General features: G+C 29.6%; 1 long non-coding RNA gene across 3 annotated transcripts; it reads left to right on the forward strand.

The window, feature by feature from the left end:
• Positions 1–4,967: 4,967 nt before the first annotated feature.
• Positions 4,968–21,218, forward strand: LOC149054962 (uncharacterized). Of its 3 annotated transcripts, none has more exons than XR_016192165.1 (4): positions 4,968–5,319; positions 16,699–16,873; positions 19,491–19,552; positions 20,962–21,218. It is a non-coding gene; the product is annotated as an uncharacterized LOC149054962 (long non-coding RNA). The 3 variants fall into 3 exon arrangements; XR_016192164.1 differs by lacking the exon at positions 4,968–5,319 and adding an exon at positions 5,416–5,812; XR_016192166.1 differs by lacking the exon at positions 4,968–5,319 and adding an exon at positions 7,502–7,545.
• The last annotated feature ends 409 nt before the right edge of the window (positions 21,219–21,627 follow it).

The following is a 21,627-nucleotide window of genomic DNA, read 5'->3' on the forward strand; positions in this document are numbered from 1 at the left end:
AAAATTATGATAATTAAATATAATCATGATACTGCCCGTACATTTTGAAAGAATATCAAACGTATAACTGATTACTTTTGACCTTACGGTTTTCTAATCTTGTTTTTAATATGTAACGTGTACGTCTAATAAATAGAACAAAACACTAGAACTATACACATTATTATACATCGCGTGGTTAAAGCTTTCCAAATAAAGTGGTGGTTTTTATATTTAAAAACATTAAATTATCAGTAGATCAGTTTTACAGACTATATTGGTATCGGATATGGATATCGTCATATTTTTTTTTTTTTTAGGGTTAAGGCTTCGACAACTGAGGTCATTAGCCTGGGGGAACTGTAGGGGAAGGTACTGTAGGTTTTAATCACGTGGGTATTTTGGCAGAATTTTTAATGTGCACCCGTAGGTTTCTGCCATGCCCGGTTGGGGGGCGGCGGCATCACTCTTCAGACACCGCGAAATGCCCAAAGAGCGATGCCGCCCGTGACCGAGATTCGAACCGGCGACTGCGTGCATGGCAACAGACGCCTTAGTCCGCTCGGCCACTCCACCCCCATCGTCATATTGGAAATCAAGATTAATAGTCATTAAAAATTGTATGAAAAATAAAGAACAAATATGGGTATTTTGATATGGTGACTATAACATATTTGTGTCAAACATCAAGTATAAATATCTTAAAGATATAAGCTCAATGGAAATAAATCTAAAAAATATTAGCATCTTTGTCGAATTAAAAAATAATCATTGCACATCCACAAAGACAACCAGTAACTGAAAAACCAAAATCTTGGCTACTTAAAATGTTTAACGATTCTTATATTTAAAATATATATCCAATATTCTGTTGATATTTGATAGATATTTGGCATTGTGACAATTTTTAATAACTTCTATACGCTATAACAGTTGGTCTTAAAACAACCCAAATCGTGTTATTATTTATTATTATTTAAATTCAAACAATGTCAATCGCACATTCATACTTAACATAATTACATATTATATTTGTTTTCCTATAGTACATTCATCATATTATGCGTTATCTTAAGTGTGAACAAACACTTGAAAAACTGTCGTTTATTTTTTTTCGAATTTACGCAATATTGAGCGTAGATAGTTATTACTTATTACTATTAGTGGTTCAATAGAATAAGTTCATTGTACTGGTCGGCCACACACAAAGATGCATCGTCAAAACCATACTTCGAAAAAAAAAATTCACAAAAAAGCTAATTGTATAACATATCTTACGTCATCCGAGCCCAACAACCAAAATCGAAATTTCAACAAAAAATATATACAAAAAGCTCAAGAAATGTAAAATTGTTTTTTTTTCGAATGGAATTGTACTCCGTACTCATATTGAGCGTGTTATTCACCATCATCGTTACGGCTCATGATCATCAGGGCTGTATATTTAATGTTTTATTTTTCGATAAATTATTTCATTCAACGTTATGATAATTATATTTATGCATATTTTGGAGCCTAAAAATAGAAGCTATAGTGTGTATAAAAAAATTTAACTGTTTTTACTTAGTCTGGTTTTGCAGTGTTTGTACTATTTCCGTTTGTTTTCTTTATGATTGGCTGTTAGCTAATTTCTTTAATTCTGTGTAGTTTTTTTCTTTATTGTTAGTTCTGTTTTTAAAATTATGATTTAAGTTATCCACTGCTCTTGCTGACAATTTCTTCTATGTTCCATCGTAGACTGTAGTCCTCAAATTGTTCTTAGTATTCCTCTGGGTTCATTTATGAGTTATAACACTGAATATATACTGAAATTTTGTTCTTCATTTTGTCCTCTTCAAACGCATATCATTCTTTTTCAGGACTATATCTCAAAGCTTTCGAGAATATTTAGTTCAAGTTTACATAATGCCTAAGTTTTTATTAATCCTTTAAATGCTGCACTCCATACATTTGCACTTTAGAGGATTTCGTCACCATTAATTCTTCTTATTCTTATGAATATAGACATTGGTTATGCAACCCTAAATAATATTTCTACTTTTCTACGATGCTGTTTGAGTGAATTAATTGACCTAGGTGTATAAAGATTTTCCCCTTAGCCAAGTTTATCAATCGTTAACCAGGTCGGACATTAATCCTACGAACTCGGTCCGAGATTTTGCAACATATTCCGACGAGGACTAGGAGATTTAAATGACTGTGGCTGATGTGATAGATGCACGGCGGTAGCGGCATGCACCGATCTGTAAATAATGGTGGATGTAGGTGTTTTTCATACAAAGAAAATTTTCGTCGTGTTGAAAGTGTTAAAAAAATACATAAAGTGTGCTCTTAATGCTTATAATATTCCCCATCCTCGAGTGCCCATAAGTATTATTTTCAGGAGAAACGTGGAGAGGTCGTCAAAAGTATCTGGGAGTTATATAAACATTAAATACATGCTATTCGCATGATGAATTAAATCGAGTCTATCATTAGTAACACGTTAAGTACCCATTTGCGAAATAATTACACGCTATATTGATAATAAACCCTATTTATAATATTTTATAATCCCAACCAATAGGCTCTTGCGCATGATTAATTTCAGTACATGTGCACTCCAACTACCTATTGTCCCAATATATACATTATGCTACAATAATAGTACCGACGAGAGACGAACAAAATATTGTCATAATTATTATTTTATTCTTTTATAGTGTATTAGTGTGTGAAATGCGCATTGTATATTTTCACGTGTTTTAGCACGTGCTGGAACTTAGTCCTCAGTTTCAAACACATCCAATTTTCCGAATTTATAATCCAATATGCCAATAATATATACTCGCATGACCATCAGGGTCAAAACCTAAAGTGACGATATCTTGATGGTGCCAAAATCATAACACTCAAGTTATCACTACTGCAGTTTAACGAAAATCGGTAAATTAATTTAGCTCAACGACTACGGGACGTTAATTTAATAGGTACATATAGGGTCTTAGCTATTTTTCGGGCTGAAATAGTAATCCGAGAACGTCCAATAAAGACCTAAAAGCCGTCAAAGACGTTTTTACTTTCAAAATCTAGTTTTTAACGACACTTGATATTTACAAAATATCGTGTAATTTTTGTGAGATTGTATGTTGGTTATACATAATAAATAATGATTTTCCAAAACAAAACAAAAAATAAGTGCTGAAATATTATGGTATATAATAATAGTTATTAACGTCCCCACAATAATAGAACAACGTAAAATCTAAATGTATTTTAAAAATCTCCCTAACAAAAATTGAAAAAATTACTAAGTAGATTTCAAATAGAATAGAATATTGTTATAATATCAGGCCTATATCAACCGGTTTAGCTGATAAAACCTAGGCGATTCGAACAATTTAAATATTTTTTCCGTCTTGAAAATTTTACTCATATTTATTGGTATGCCCATGGTGGAATATTAATACTATAACTTATATATATTATGTTATTATTATTATTATTTTTTTTATTAAGGGAAACATAGGCCGTTGGATGTGGAGTGGTACGATAGAGGGTTATTTTTGTATATTTTATTTGTAGGTTTTAAGTTGGTAAGGTTTTAACACGTGTTTGTTTATATGTGGCAAGGATATTTTGCTAAAAACCCCGGGTGTTCACCCATCCGGGAGCTAAAAACTGCATGCCTATTATTACAATATCGTGTTAGTATATTTCCATTATAATAACGGAGAGTGATTTTTATCAATTTTAAAACTTATAATATTGAGCCGTGCGGAGAAACGTGTTTTATAAAATCCTGCAAGTGCATATTTTTCTACGTCAAGTTTTATAAATATAATTGCTGTTAAATGTTAATAATTAAGTTTGGACGTTAACACACGCCATACTGCAGTTGTGGTAATTATAGTAATTACTAATTACGAAATAGTTTTTTAAGGATAGTTTAGCAATGGAAAAATCAATTACACAAATATAATATTGTAGTAATGCGTTCGGTAAAAGACCAATGAAAAAAAACTTGTTTAGAGAATAATATAATTGTGATATTATATTATTTGTATTTAAATAAAAAATTTTATTTGGAAAACCCACAAAATAATAAAACAATTTTTTTTAAATTTCATGCACGATAAGTGCAGTACATAATTATTTTTATCTATTAATTTAATTGTGTCAATACACCGAGTATTTTTACAATGTCATAAATTTTCAATTTTGATTATGTGTTTACATAGTATTTACAATTTTTACTAATTTTTGGCTAATTATATGTCCAGATCCGTGTCTGAATCTGAGGTGTCTTCTTTAGGTTCAAGTAGTAAATTATCTTGTGGTAGCCGTAGTTTTAATCTTAGGTTGACGGATCTTCTGCCAATTTTATAGTGGAGTGCTCCGTCAGCTTTGTGTAGTTTTTCGTGAAAATTTGTTGCGTTATCCATGCAGAAAAGTATGGTAGGCCCGTGTTATACATTTATATATTACAATCTCATGTCTTAATGTCTATATATAACATTAAAATAAGCAGTTTGTGAAAAAAAACGAACGTATCGAATTATATAAGCATCGTGATTTACAAAAAAAAATAACAATTTTATTAGATTTATTGCATAATTAACGTGGGAAATTTTATTCATGAATCATGATATTATTTGAGGCTTCGTGTGGAATCGATCAAAACATAAAAAATATTTAAACAAGCAATATAATATATTTTATTTATATATTTAAAAAAAAAAAAAATGTTTTATTGACTACTGTTCAATTTTCATTTAACTTAGTACGTTAAATAATTAATTGTGTCCGCTGTGTAAAAAAAAACTCTTTAACATTTCGTTCGTTAAACACATTGAAGAGTTTACTTAGTATTATAATATATATTATGTAGTTACCCACTTAAATTTTATCTTCATATTATAATATCATCTCATTTGCTCGTGTTCGTACGAGACGATAGAACAAAAGAAATGCGTTATAGGTACATATTGAAGTTTGAACATCACTTTTGACCGCAAAAACTGACTGTAGAATCGAATGGAAGGTCATCATTTGAACAGACTTGAAAAACGTTTTAATATGATTATAATATTATTATACAGTACCAATACTAATCTATAGTTTTAGTCTTACAGCAAGCTAACCAGCTCGCGTTTCCCAACTTTTATTTGAGCATAATTTTATCGTCGACCGACGTTTTCTATATTCTAGTGATGTTTCAATTGCAGGTTAATTTTAGATATTGATTTCGATTATTGACCAAATCGACTGTGCAAACTTAAACGCGTAAGTAAATACGTCATGAAAACGGAAACGTGTTTTTTGATTTATTTACGAGACTTGGAAATCATATACCGGACGGTAAACAATAAACATATTATATTATTATTGTAATATCGAAGAGAAAAAAACGTCGTACATTATTGGAGTGCAGCTCATACAGAGCTGCACGAAATATTGATAATATTTTGCAGTATCATTTATCGTTGTACGTTTAGTACTTACCTACTAATTTATCATTATATTATTCATATATACAAAATAATATCATTCGACGTTCAATATGTGACCCGTTTAACTGGACCAGACGTGTAATATGCTTGCAGTGTATTGACGTGCTTAAAGTTTTACTGACGTGTCGACAAGACTCGAAACATATCGATTTGTAGACATATACAGTATGATAGGCGTATGTCGGAAAAAGATTTACGTCGAAACGGTCGAGGCAATCGCATTCGGGTCGGCATGGGTGATATATCGTCGCGGACTTTTAAAACCAAACCATACGCGTGTTGATAAATACAAATACAGAGTGTATATTGTACACAAGTTGTAAGAGAAAAAACCGACAAAGGTACTTATCAATATTTTCGTAATCATCATCATTTTATATATATATATATATATATATATATATATATATATATATATATATATAATATTATATTATTTATCGATTACTTGTTTATGTGTGTGTTGGGAGATAAAATCTAAAAAAATTGATTAGAGCAAAATTCGTTCCATGCGGTATCATTAATAATTATTAACATATTCGTAACTCGTAAGTCCTTTATTTATGTTACACCCTATATTATGATTATACGAGTGTGTGTGGGCTTAAAAATAAAACCCAGTCACGAACAGTCGGTTGTAGTAAAAATCCATCAATGTCAATGTCACGAAGACCTTTAGAAAAAAAGAAAAATCGTATTCTCAAACCTTGATTACACTAACGAAAAAATAAGATACGTACGAATATCATTGCGTCAATAATAACAGTGCAATATATAATACCTACCGTGATTTAGGTTAACTAACTGCAATAATGAACGTTTCGATGAAATATCATTAACCGTTCAAAACGTTCGCGATTCCAGTATAATATATTTGTATTTATTATTCTATGACAGACGTGTGGTCACTGGTCAGTGGCGTACCCAGAAATTTAAAATGAAGGGGGGTGTTATAAATAATAATACATTTTACAATAACTTTTTGCTAACAACTAATAAGAAGTATTAAGTAATGACTCTAAAACAGCTCTTATAAATAACTAATAATAAGTTGTTTTCTGTAGGTCAGCAAAAAAAGACGAGGGGGGCAATATAACCCTTTACCACCCCCCCTGAGCACGTAACTGCGTGTGTGGGATAACGACATATCATTCCATTATATACCATATATACAATATATATATATATATAATAACAATATATACATAATATTATGGCGATGCTATATAATATACAGAGTAATTATTCACCAAGCATGCTAGCCCCTATTTATTTATTTAATAACGAATATGTTAAAATTCTGATTTTTGGAATTTTTAAGTATGCTCATTGATCATATTTTCAAGTATTTTGATATTTAATAGCATTTAAGAACTTCTTCTTTGTTATACAAAAATGATTTTTTCGAAAATTTTTGTACATCTAAAACGAATTTTACATTCATTAAAAAATATATACTAAAATCATAGTTTGAGTAATTGATTAGCAATTTTTAACCCATATTGTGTACTTTAAACATATATTATATTATATTAATTATTTATTTATACAACAAAAAACTTCAGGCCGAATATTAACGATACATGTATAGTATATGTGCAAAACAATAAGCACCAAACAATATTTCTTAAAATCTAATAATTTAAAACTTAAACAAACAATAATGATGTTATTTAATTATTTAATGTTTAAAGTTTTAAACAAGAAAGCGGGTTTCCTCGTTTGCGAGTCACATCAGATATGTTAAAGGACAATATTATAGAGAATATTACGCAGCTAATGGGTAAAAAGGAATAGAGTTTGGAAAATGGGATATTGTCTGGCGAGAAAGAACTGCCTCGCCATTAAATATTCTATCGTAATCAATACCGTGCTGATATTGAGCGTACTTGAACAATTGTCTCCTTTTTTCTTTTTTTAAATAGGCCAATAGCCGTTATCCAATATCAGTGAATTGGGTCGAACCAGATAGCGAAATATTTATTCTAAAGTCATACTATTTTGAATTTTCAAGATAACACGATCAAATTAAATGTGTTTATGTCAGCTCAAAATCCTTAAACAATATTTAAAGGTAAAAGTGAATTAAATTTTATTTTACATAATATCAATCTCATATTACCAAAGTCTGGTTACAAATCATCATCGAAATAATTATTCAAATAGAAAATTAAAAAAATTAATTTAATTATAAATGGAAATTTATTGAGAATTTTGTAAGCCTAATAGCCTATAGTAGCCGAGTTATAGCTATATACTCATCGATAACAATTACTCATTCCTTTGAATATAGGTATAACCGCAACTAAGTATGAAAACATTAAAATATATTTGTAAATACTAAATTGTGCATCTATTTTATGGTTTTTTTTTTTTATATAATTTATAAGGCATATTTACAATCTATACAATTTGCACATTAAGTAAATTTGATAACAAAGGTAATAATAATATAATGACTTGATGTCTTGAGGGAGGAAATCCGTCCATCAAAAGTTACTCCTATTTAATTTTGTGGGGTTTTATGTTTAAATTGAAATTCAATAACATTTAAGAATGGAGACGTCTTGACCTTGAGATTGAAGTTTTGCACACACTTTGGTCATTATTTCAATCTGTATCACCATTAACATTAATACTACTCCATGAGTTGGTATCTGAGCACTATGCAATCGCCTGTTGTGTGGTTTTCGGTTCATTTATTTATTTTTTTTTATAAATTTATTAAGGCTTTGACATCAAAGATCTTTAGCCTGTATTAAATTAATATAAATAAGTGAACATTATAATTATTACAAGTATTTACATGTGTTTACAATTTATGACTTATGTTTATACTATGGAAGAATACATCGATTGCGTCCGTATTGTCTTCATTGAGTGCTTGATGGAGTGAGGTGGGGTTTTTGAGGATCTTGCGGGCTTCCGTGTATTTGGTGCAATTTATGATGACTAGTGTTAGTGTCTCATTGCAAGTATCGCATACTGGGGCTGGTTCTTTTCTTATGAGATAAGCATGAGTAAAATGTAAGTGTTCATTTATTGTTCTGTAAGTTTAATTGTATGATTTGGGAACAAAATCGCACACATATGGAATTAATTTAACATCATACGAGAGTCGTATTATGACAAAAAAATTATCCGTACACAACCGTGTGATGACATACAAGACGATTACGTCATGGTAATCTATAACAGCCCAGCTTCTTGCACTTGCACTTACACTAACCGTCCAGCTTAGTATGAAACAAAACAGATTCCAATGTGATAAAAAAATTGTAATTTACGACACCTTTAGCTGCAGATTCAATAAATACGCATGCATTTCACGTCATACGCAAAAAAAAAAAACCAGAAAACATTCTCGTGATTCTAAATATCAAACTTCGTTAAAAAATCTAAGTTATTTGTAACTATAAGACACATAATACTATGCATAACGACTATTAGCACGTCCGTCAAGTTGGCACCGGCACTTTCTCCAAACAACTCAAAATTGGTATCAAAATTTTGCTACGAATTTTGCTACGCTATTTTTAGAATTTGCTACAATTTGGTTTTCCCAGAATCCCGGAAACAGACATGCCGATGCTATCTTGACGTAGCGCCGGCACTTTCTCCAAACAACTCAAAATTGGTATCCACATTTTGCTATGAATTTGCTACATTTTGCTACGCTGTTTTTGGAATTTGCTACCTCCTGGTTTTCCCGGAATCCCGGAAAACAGAAAATTTCCCAGCACCGGCACTTTGACCAAATACCATGATATAATAGGTATTAACATTTTTTATTTTCATAGATTATTGTTCCATTCATGTGCTATAATGCGTTTCACAACTAATGAGATATATAAAATTCAGAACTTTCTTCTGCGTTGGAAGTATAGAATCTTGAAATACTTTTAGCGCCAGTACTTATTATACATTTTTATAGCCTATAGCACGGGGTATGAACAACAAAAAATTAAATTGAATTTAAATAGATGTTATCAACATTTTAAATTTCCAAATTAAACATATTCCAGTCAATATATGTTTAAACCTATTTTCAACATGTTAATATTATAGTACTGGCCAATCGTTGTCTAAGTATAGTATATATTATAAATAAATGAACTGTAGAAATTAATTTTAGTTTTACCATTTATTTGACTCAATAAAGAATATAGTAATAATAATAAGTAACCGGATTGTTTAGTAAATAATTAATATCAATCAAAAACTTTAGTCATACAAAAGCTTAAATGGGCATCAAAAGGTATAATAGTTGTACGAATTCAATAATAACTCTAACGAAATATACAAAACATATCATAAAACAAAATATATACAAAAATTAATAAACTGAATTATAAGTACTTTAAATTTATTTCAATTATTATCATCTATTCTCCAAATTAATATAATTTTACTTTTATTTTACTCTTTTACATAAAATAAAATATGGGGTTGAACTTCAATTTTTTCGGTGTTTTTATATGTTGTTATTTTGTTTACCAAGTCGTCGTGAATATTCCACAGGCCATCAGCTCTTTTAACATCAAAGTGCCGGTGCTGGGAAATTTTCTGTTTTCCGGGATTCCGGAAAAACCAGGAGGTAGCAAATTCCAAAAACAGCGTAGCAAAATGTAGCAAATTCATAGCAAAATGTGGATACCAATTTTGAGTTGTTTGGAGAAAGTGCTGGTGCTGGGAAATTTTCGATTTTCCGGGATTCTGGGAAAACCAAATTGTAGCAAATTCTAAAAATTGCGTAGCAAAATGTAGCAAATTCGTAACAAAATTTTGATACCAATTTTGAGTTGTTTGGAGAAAGTGCCGGTGCCAACTTGACGGACGTACTATTAGCGTAAAAAATGTATATGCACTCGCACCTATATAGGGCGTAAGTACCACATCGTCGTTATAATCCACAATATCCTTCCAGACAGGGTCCAATTTCCGAGTTCAATTTCGTTGAAAGACTCAGTCTGACTGAACAGTATTTTATTACCACCTGCAGTGGGCCACCCGTGGGGGTAGGTCCGTTATTCGTTATAGTCACCCATTAACCTTCTACAAAAACCCATTTGACGACGACGACACATTATAATGTTATACGTAATAATGCGATAAGCACGTAATTAAAACGAAAATTAGTGAGTAGCCAGCCACTCACCATATTACACAGTTCTACCAGCACAGTATACATTTACGAGTTTCGCTAATAACTGAATAAATGATAATATAAAGAGACAAAAAGTGGGCACGAACCGACGAGTTAATCATTTTATACGTGCAATTTCATTTCGACGATAATAATACAGCTTTGAGTTTCCGCAAACCCGGAAAACTACCATCGTATCCGACACAGTTTTCTACGTGCCCGACCACAGGCTTTTCGTACGGGGGGAAGTATGCCCAATCCACATCAACAACAATATAATATGTTTATGCACAGTAAATTATATTTAACGTGTTAGCTATTTTGGATTCGAATATTTATTTATATTATAGTATTACTCCGATAATAAGAATTATATCCATAGCCAATAATCATACCTCCTACCAAGGTCGCTCTAATCTTTTTTTTCAAATAATGTTATTATATAATTCGTAATATAATATTGTATTATAAAATATTATTTGTTTAAGTCTGTAATATTTCTTATGTAAGTGCCTACTTAATACTGTTTTTTTTTTTCAATACATATTGCATTAGTTCGTCTGAATAAAAAAAAAATTATACAACTGTAAGTTTTATATTATAATACAGATCGGCTAAACGTAATGGAACTATACTTACGAACATAAAAAGGACGGTAAGAATAATTTTAAAACATATTTCACTGATAAATTATTGTTTGATCGATTCCGCTTTAACGTGTTTATAAAATTTTATTATAATACAATATGTAGCTTAGGCACATAACATACGACAAATACTGTGAACAGTAATATTTTATACATCGCGTGCACAAATACGATTTGATTAAATTTAGGAGAGTGTATATACACAGCAATACAATTTGTTTGTTTTTGAAGGTCATATATTCCAGCATTTAAATTATTAAAATCATGTGTATTGCATTATTTCTCAAACTGGTCTCTACCTGTAATAAAAACAAAGTACCGATATGCAATAAAAATCTATCAAGTTTAATATACATCATGCATAAAATATATAAACAAAATATGGGTAAGTTTTTGTAGTGTCAGAACACCATGGTTGGTTGTATAAATAAAATGTAAATATCAGTAAACATCCGTAATATACGTAAGTAATAGAATACTTACAATCTGTAACATGAGTACAATAAGCAACTTGGATTTTTTTTTCTTCAAAATATTCACAGATATATTATGAGGAAGGAGGCTGTTGTGTGACATAACCCTCAAACGTAAGTATGTATGATGTTGTATTTTAAGAGACAGTGTAATTATTGTTAATATACATATACGAATAAAAAATAAATTAGAATTAGGGTTGGAGATACCTAACCACTGAGTTCCTTTTTTAAGCGTCTTTTAATTATTAAATAACATATCATTTATCTATAGTGTTCCCATTTCGTTTTTGCAATAATAACATACTAAGCTTCTATTATACTTCTCCCAACGCACGCATAATATATTTCATGGCCACGAAACCCACATTTCTTCTTTACACGATCCATCATTCGATATATAATACCGGTGGGTGCATATTCCGTAATTTGGATTGGAAACTAAAATTTAGATTTCAAAGAACATATTATCATCTTTTATCGGTTCGTTTTTTTAGTTTCGTGGATCAGAGTAAACAATTTTCAGGGATGTAAGCACCATGCACGCGTTGCATACCATGATATCCTGTGACTATGAAATTCAAAGTTAAAACACATTGTTTGTATCTATACAAACTTTTTTTTTCTGGTTGTCCGTGGTGGTAAGGCTGAGATTTGTCAAAACGATTAAACTTTTTTATAAAGTTACAACATTATCTCTGAAAATGTGTTTCAAACTTAAATATATATATGAATTAAATAAATATTTGCTATTTGCTACCGTGCCAACATGCGAGCTCGAGTACGCGTGTGCCATATTATATAGGTTCTCCACCCCTAATGTATATGTACATTATATAGACGTTTTGTACTCGTGCGTCGAGCATTTCGTTTGACACACTTTCATTGGCCGTCGCGAGATCGTTTGGAAAAGATAAATAACGATGGACAAGCATTTGTTCTTCCGGCTCGAAACGCTCTCCGCAGTCGAGTCAGTATAGGGGTGAGGGATTGGTTCGCGGCACCCGCATGTTGCGATGCACCCGGCAGTCGGTAAACTACCCCGTTCGAGGACTGTCCGTAGTATAATAGTAATAATTACAATTGATATTATTACTGCAGTAAGGCCTTGTCCTCTGTTCGAGTGTAGACTGCACATTATAATAATATATAATGGCAGAATTGGACACTCGCGGTTAGATAATGGCGTGATTGCTTTGTGCACAGCGGGACTCGCATCTGTATCCCCGTACCCTGCAACCGGCGGATTCGTTCACTGCAACTGGAGCTCACACATTTTATTGGTACTTTGAAGACCACGATTTATTTGTTTAATTAAACGCGCGTGTGGGGTTCGCTAGCATAGTAGTTGTATATATAAATTAAACGAGTAAATACACACAACTCGAGAATCAAGAAAATAACGTAAAATAGACTTAATTAAGAATATTACCATATCGATAGCAAAAAATGAAGTAGGTATACAATATGAAATATATGATTATTATAATGATTGAGGCTTATAAATATAATGTCCTAAAAAAAAAAAATCATAAAAATGATCATTCAAAAAATATGAAAATAATCTTATTTATGACATAAAATTAAGTATACTTCCATAGATTTTGGTGATTGCACGTGTGATTAAAATTTTACAAATATTTTCGAGATTAAATGAGCGGCGATTGTGTGTCATAAAATTTTTATACCTTTAAATAATTTATCGCTTGACATCGATCGATTATGTGATTGGAGTGAATTTATGGTACCTATTCTGTAAGTAATTTATATTTTGTAAGTCTTTAAGAACTTATTACATTCCACTGTTCTAAGCTCTCAGACGTTTTATATAATTTATTTTGATGACTTAAATTTTTTAAATCTTTGTTTTTTTAGACACTTAAGTCCCTAGTCCCCCTAGCTAATCACGATGCAGAATAATATATAGTTTGAAATGAGTACAAGATTGAAAAAATTCAAAAATATACGTTCAGATTTTGGGCAGCTAAACTAAGTGGTTACCAATCGTAGGAAGCGAACTTTCCACCCTGGTGAGGAATTTTTAGATATTGCATGCGGAAAGAAATATACTTTAATAGTGGTGATAAAGTTACGAGATGAATTATTTAACAAAAATCAAATCATCACAAAACAGAGAGCGTATTAATTAAAATTCAAAACGTTTAAATTTTAAACACTTTATACGTTTTATTGACAAACTTCGCCGCCTGCAGGCGAATGTATTGTTTGCAGTCGGTTTTGGCATTTTTGAAAGTATGTGATTTTTTCTGAGTTCAAAGTATGATCTTCCGTATGCAGAAGGTGGGTGAGATTAACCGACCGTTGGAAAATAGAAGGTGGAGTGATATTTAAAAGGATGAGAACCACTGAGCCATAGCTGCAGCAATGTTAATATTTGAACGCGTCCCGTCATCCGTGAAATGGCTATATAGTAGGCGATTAAAAGCGTTTTGGGCGTTAGGATAAACCGAAGCGACGTGGAACACATAACTTATATAATATGTGTTATAGTATAGAGTTACACGGAAAGCTTTATTTATTATAACTTTGTTCGTTTAATAGTGTTACCGCGTGGATTAAACGCCACCGATGCCATGACGCTGCATATTAACTCGGTGTCATAATATTATATACTATGACCGCACTTAATTGTATTTTATTGTATTGTACAGCTACAGAAGTACCATAACGTAATGATTATTATTATTATTATTATTATTACTATAATATGGCCGTACATTGAAAAGTGGTAAATTATTGTCGTCACGGTCGAAAAATAGGAAATGGACTAAAGATTTTATAAAAATGTAGAATAATGTATTATATTAAATAGACCAAAGGTGGGCAAGTTGGTAAAAATAATAAAAGTATTATAATTATAAGTATAACAAATCAAGTTAAGTTAAAATGACGCATGTGATCGTGATAAGTCAAAAGTTATAATGTGAAAATAATATTAACTATTTTTTTTTTTTTTAATTGGTATGTAAATTACATAAATAATGACTGTGTGTGTGTGTGTTTATATCTAATAATCTGATAAAATAATATATCAATATAAAAAATTATTTTATCAAAAAAGAACAGAAATGTTTGTGATATTATAATATAGCATTGAATTATTCTTATTTTATACTAATATTTATGTATAAACAGTTTCAAAAAAAAAAAAAAAAACAATTTTATAAATTATATTTTTACATTTAATTTATAATAAATTATAGATTCAGTCTTAAATTTAATCTACAATAAGAATATCTAACTAAGTCATTTATGACCTCTTCAGGTAGTACACTTATATTTAGGTAAATAGTTGTTTAGTATAATTCTAAGCCAATAAGCAACTAACCTAATCTAACCTTAGTCGTAAAAAAAATTTGTTAATAGGTCTATCGTACCTATATGGTATTTTTTTGACCAACATCACGTAAAAGTTGCTATAACAACTAACTATAACTAAAAAATGAAATACATTTTATAAAGTTAGGTTGCCCCTAGCGACCGATGATAAATGGTAATAGAATTACGTTATCAAAGCAACCTCGTTATAATTTTTAAATTCAAGCGTAACCATAATAATTCATAATTTATAATAATTATATTAATTATTACTTATTACTTCCTATGTCGAACAAAATCAGTGGCCACATGACATATCATGTACCGATTGGTAACCATTGACTTCTTCATCAAAACCTAAATACAATTATTAATTACCATTTACCAGCTAAATTGTAAATTCCATTTTTATCTTAATTGCTTGTTTTTATCTTGTTTTATCTTATTTCGCTGTTTTAACCTACATTTTTTTTTTCATTTTTTTTGTTTGTTTAAAAAACGAGTGGTAAACAAGATAACTCCTGGTCCTCCACACGAGTTCTAAATTCAGTTTGGCCCAGTAATCTTTATTGATAATAAATTTAATTTAATTTACGTGGAGTGGGAATACTCTCTTTCTTTATTGGATAATACTGTGGTTTTGTACACAGGGTGAATATTTTACCGAAGAACATTTTGATTATTTCAAAACTAATTTTTTTTTTCAAAAGTATTTTAAACTTGTACTGTTTATGAAACAGTATATCATATAAGAGATATATCATATATTACATAATATCATACTTTGCTAATTTCCGATTCTTGAGCGGAATGTATTTCGATGTATAAAAATCGAATTTTGAACGAATACTTGCGGTCGAATAGTTACGGGATTTGTGTAAAATTAAGATTAGCACCAGTGGTTAGTAATATAGTACCGATTGGGTAGGTACCCCATAAAATGTTGTTCCACTTCCCACTCGTCGTTTAAACTTAATTTTACTTCTAACTGATCAACTATATAGGTGCTCGTTAAAAAACCGATTTATAACATTGAAATAATAGATAACTAGCTTCGATATATGTAATTAACAATATAATATGTCGTAAAAAACTAAAAAAAATATAACGATAAAAAACGTTTTATATTTTTCAAAAACGTTATTTTTTTGAGATAATGAATGTTTACACATCATCTTAAGCGGATGATTTTTTTTTTAATCATTTCAATACACATAACTTACAATACACTCACAAATCGGTTTCGAAATCACTACCTACTCGACCGGAAGCGATTCGTCGGGAAAAAAACAGACTTTCTAGGTCAATTGAAAAACATTGAAATGTAGAATTATTTTACGATTAGATTAATTTTCTAAGTAATCGCAGTTCGTTAAAATCGAAATTGAACATGAGTTAGCTATAGGTATATGCCAACCTATTATATAGTATTAAAGGTACATATTATTATGAATATGAACAGATCAAACATATTTAATTTAGGTTTGACGGGTAAATGTAAAAAAATATATAACAACGTTTATCGATAGTAGGTAGTCGAGTTCAATATCGAATACAATTATTCGATTTAGATTAACAAAACTTTTTTAATTTTTTTTATTTTTTTTTTTAAATATTATTAGGTATTGTTTAATGCGCAGCTGGGTTCAGAAAACCAATTTCAACAAGAACATTATTATCAATTATCTAGCTTAATGAAACTAATAACTATACAAGCGTGCTCATCCCAAGGACATTCGATACATTAATAACGCTTAATCATATTACGTGTACACATATTATGATTTATGATGTATGGTAAGTTTAAATCAAATAATAATGATAACGTGCGCGGTTAAGATTTTTCAAAACGTATCTTCAATTATACAGAGTGATTTTTTAAGACTCATGCCCACCTAGGGTTGCCACCTCTCCGGGTTTCACCCGGATACTCCGGTCTTACAAATAAATCTACAGGCTACGGGTTCAGTGAATTATTCTCCGGATTATCGTAAAATTAGTTCTGATTTTGTCTAATATGTTCTAATATTGAAAATTTAAAAAATGTAAAGTACAATTTTAAACTTAAATAAACATATTTTTTACTTTTCAATATCTTTATTCTAATAAAATATGTGATTAATTTAATTTTTTTTCAAATAATTGTTCTACATTTTATTAATTATATTTTAATTTTTAACTGCTATACGCATAGGTAGGTATATAATAAAGGATAATTTTACTTACCCTTATTCCCCCAATTTTTCCCTTTAATACATTTATTCAAATTCTGATTCAAATTTTTATAACTTTTAAGGAAGACCATGTTTTCAAATTTCTGACATTTTTTTTTTTACTGCTAAAGTGTCGTGTGGCGATCCCAACTTCTATTTTTCAAATGAGAAACCCCCTTTTTTACTGAAAATTATTTAGCAGCTGATTTTCTTTTTAGAATTATGATGTTTCTTAGTCAACATTTTAATGAGTAGTTTCTGAATTGATAAAATTTTTATACTAAGGATGATAAATAATAATCCATAAAAATGGTTTATAAAAATAAAAACTATTTGTAATTATGTTAGTTGTATTATTAAATATACTTTGATCATTTTTACAAATTATTTATAATTCAGTGGCGTGGTGAAGGGGGTCTAGAGGAGCGGCTGCTCCTCCAAATTTTGGGCAGATGGGTATTATAATTGATCATATACGCATATACTAGAAGAATGATGTACCTACGTACCTACTATAATATAAATAAGCAACAAGATAATTTGATTTTTTGTGTGTTTGATAAAATATTGGGTGGGTGATCTATCTCCTAGGGAATAGGTAGTAGGATATACTAGGGAATATCTCGCCTTGCCACTTTTTTTATCAATATAAATTTTATATTGATAAATCAAAGGTAATTGCTAACTTTTTCAAATTATCTAAATTCCCAATATCTTCCTAACCCGTTATCGTAGACTTACTATCCTTAAAACACTAAGTTACATAACACAAAACTACTAGCTTGAATTTTGATTTAGATACATCAAAATTCTCGAAAAAAAATATCTACTTAATAATTTTCAGTAAAAAAGAGGGCTCTCATTGTCTCATTGGGGAAATAGCAGTTAGGATCACCACAGGATACTCCTTAAGTAGTGAAAAAAATAACAGACATTTAAAAAAATGCTCTTTAAGTCTACTTAAAAATTCTAAAAATCAGAAATTGAATAAATGTACTATTAAAGGGAAAAATTCGGGCGAGCATGCTTAAAAAATTAATATATAATATATTATGTATAATGCAATCATACGCAGTCCACAAAATGAACTGAAAATTAAAAATATTGATAAAAAGCATAAATATGGTATTATTCTCAAATCCGTAGTCAATGATATTATATTTTATAGTTAAATAAACTTTATTAAAACATAAAAATAAATTCACAAATTTTTTTAATATGTTCGAAATTCAAACTGATTCAAATCTGCAAAAAAATTGAAATTTGATTAGGATTGTCTTCAAAAACAATGACGTATCTGGGGTGGTTCCATTGTTTTGATGGTTTGTAAAATCGCAACATCTCTCTACTGCACTTGAGTAGTTACACAAAAGCAACTAATAACCATTGATTCATTTATTCGAGAAACCGACTACCTAGTGTCGATTATTAAAGATTGTTTTTATTCAATGGTACGTTTCTTTTAAAATGTCAAAAATTTGGTTGGTTTTCACGAATCGCGTCACAATATAAACCAAATAATAAATTTTTCGTTTTCCATATTTCGTGGCGTTGTAGTTTAATATATAAATGGAAATAATTTAAAGTTCAGATTCCAGTATGCCAAGTAATATTACACTGACGATTTATAAACCAGTGATTTTATTTTTGTCCAAAAAAATGTTTAAATCAAATATATTTGTTATGGGCTTATTCGAATGTAATACTAACAAACATTATTTATATTATATTATTAAAATTTGTTGTGTCAATCAGTTTGCAAATATTTAAAAATCACCGACAAAACTATTTAGCATAGTGTCTAGAATATAATAGAACAACAGAAACATAATATGATAAATAAATAAAATTAAATAAATAAATAAATAATTATTTATATGGTATTAGAAATATAAAATTTTATGAAACTTATAAATAAAAATTTAGTTTGCATCTTAAAAGATGCTTCACTTTTATTTAACAATAGTTTTGAGGTAATCGATGATTTTTGGCTCAAGTTCATCGATTCTGTGGATTTAGTATCGAGTATCGACTCAGGCAGCTGATGTTTATATAGAATAATAAACGCCTATATTGCTTCTACAGACAAAAAAAAAATAATAAACTTTTAAATTATAGCGATTAAAATAGTGAAAAATAAAATCAATTATTTGAACAGCTTCATTTTTTTAATACTAAACATTTTTTTTTTAATGTTTCAGGTGTGTTCGAATTTGACGTAAATTGGCGTATTCAATAAATCATCGTGATTGTATTATTTTAGGTATGGTTTTATCATATTTAATTGTATACCTATATTTCAAATAAACATATTTATATATACATATATTAACTGAATGCGAATATTTTACTATTTTGTATTGCATATAATATATAATTATAACTATTATTACTTATATTATCACTATTATCACTCTTTATTTTAAAATTTCCCCTCAACTCAGAGATAACGCGAAAGCTCGATCCCTTGACGTTATACATAATATTTAAAATATTAGGTACCGTTGTGGCCGATAGATATCTAAGTAGGTACTTTATACGTCAAACAAAACGTAACTATATTACAGTTGTGTAAGATATACGATATAATAATTATTATCATTAAATAATATTATAATGTGGTGTTTTTGTGGGGTCAACAGGCACCATCACGAACATCGACCTTTGTCGTATGCGTGTGATGTTCGTGATTTAACAAAATGCGCATTGACTTAAAACCGTAAAATACTATTCGCACAACGAAATGCGATTAACGGAATTCAATGTTTATTATTATTATCAATTTTTTTTTTTTTAATCGAACAAAGCGTGACGTAGGAGATCAATGATCACATAGTGGTAACTTCTCGACGTGCGTAAAATATATAATATTATGTAACATCGAAACGTCAAATTTCGGCTGAAAACATAAAAAACATTATATAATATTTTTTTTGAACAGCGCACTATAGTTTTGAGCATATCTACGCGTATAATATTATATAATCAGTCCAGATATGAGTTAATCAGATTTTCATTTCCGATTCATCGTGATTAGTCGGCCGATATTCGATTAAAAATAATCTTATCAATTAAAATTTGAAAATTCAGGATTTTTACCATCGATTTGAAAATAAAATTAACGAAAATCGATTTCCACAACATCCGTATAAAATAAAAATAAACGTAATGTTAACGGTGCACGACAAATTATTAAAAAACCGTAGATTTATAATACAAACAATATTTACAAAAATCATAAAAACCGTGAGCGCAAAAGATATCATATTATCTGAGAAATGTAAATCTAAAAACCGCATTACCTGTGCGTCAACGCTGAACATCGCAACATTGATTATAATTTACTTATCGTCGTTACAACACATTAAACGTATTACCTACTAACGGTTTCGAACCATCATAAACTGGAATGATATTTGCTTTGCAGCTTTTTTTTTCGTTTTATTTATTATTAATGAATAATAATTGAAGACAAATATTATGTAAAATATTTAAATTGGTTATCAAGGGAAATCAAACTTGAGATGTAGCGAAATAGCCACTTGCCTACGCTGCAGATTATATACAAAATATTAGGCACGGTCTTCTGAAAGTATGAGAAAGAGTGTGCGATACTACGATTGATGTGTTGTTGTAGGTAACTATATGATAAATTGTGTTGTAATATTTCAGAAATAAAACAGATCGACATCGACGCGTTGCAATAATTGTAGGGACCAGACTCAAAGATAATGTGGCCAAGAGAAAAACTTGACTGAGGTGGTAGCAATCGAATTTGGAAGTCCAATAATATACATTTGAACGGTAGAATAAATACGTATCAAGTATATTACCTATAATATAAATCGCGTTAAACCACCGCATCCAAAGTAAGTGCATTTTAAAATACTTCATCATTTATTGATACGTATCATACCACGAAAATATCATAAAACGGTATAGTACGTACATGTACAATATGTTATATATTTGTCTTTACACTTAAAATGCATTCAATATAAGAGTTCAAAAAAATTACTGGCTTATGGATGAATTCATAAGATATATAACTAAAAGTTAAAATAAAGTATAAATTATTAAAAGTAAAATATTTTCATTATATTAGGTATTATACGTAGTGATGCGAGTCTCGTAAATTTAGATTGTACAATTTTACCGGTAAGGTAAATTTACAAAAAAAAAATTACAATATACATTTTTTTACCGTTCAAAAAGTTAAGTGACCTCTTTATTTGTATGTTTTTGTATATATATATATATATTTTTTTTTTTTTATCAAAATATTAGCATTATAATACAAATCCAGATTTTTATAAAATGATAATGACCGATAAGTGA

This window comes from Diuraphis noxia, unplaced genomic scaffold, assembly GCF_037042655.1.
Source record: "Diuraphis noxia isolate RWA-SAM2 unplaced genomic scaffold, SU_Dnox_SAM2 contig0005, whole genome shotgun sequence".
Taxonomy (NCBI): Eukaryota; Metazoa; Arthropoda; class Insecta; order Hemiptera; family Aphididae; genus Diuraphis; species Diuraphis noxia.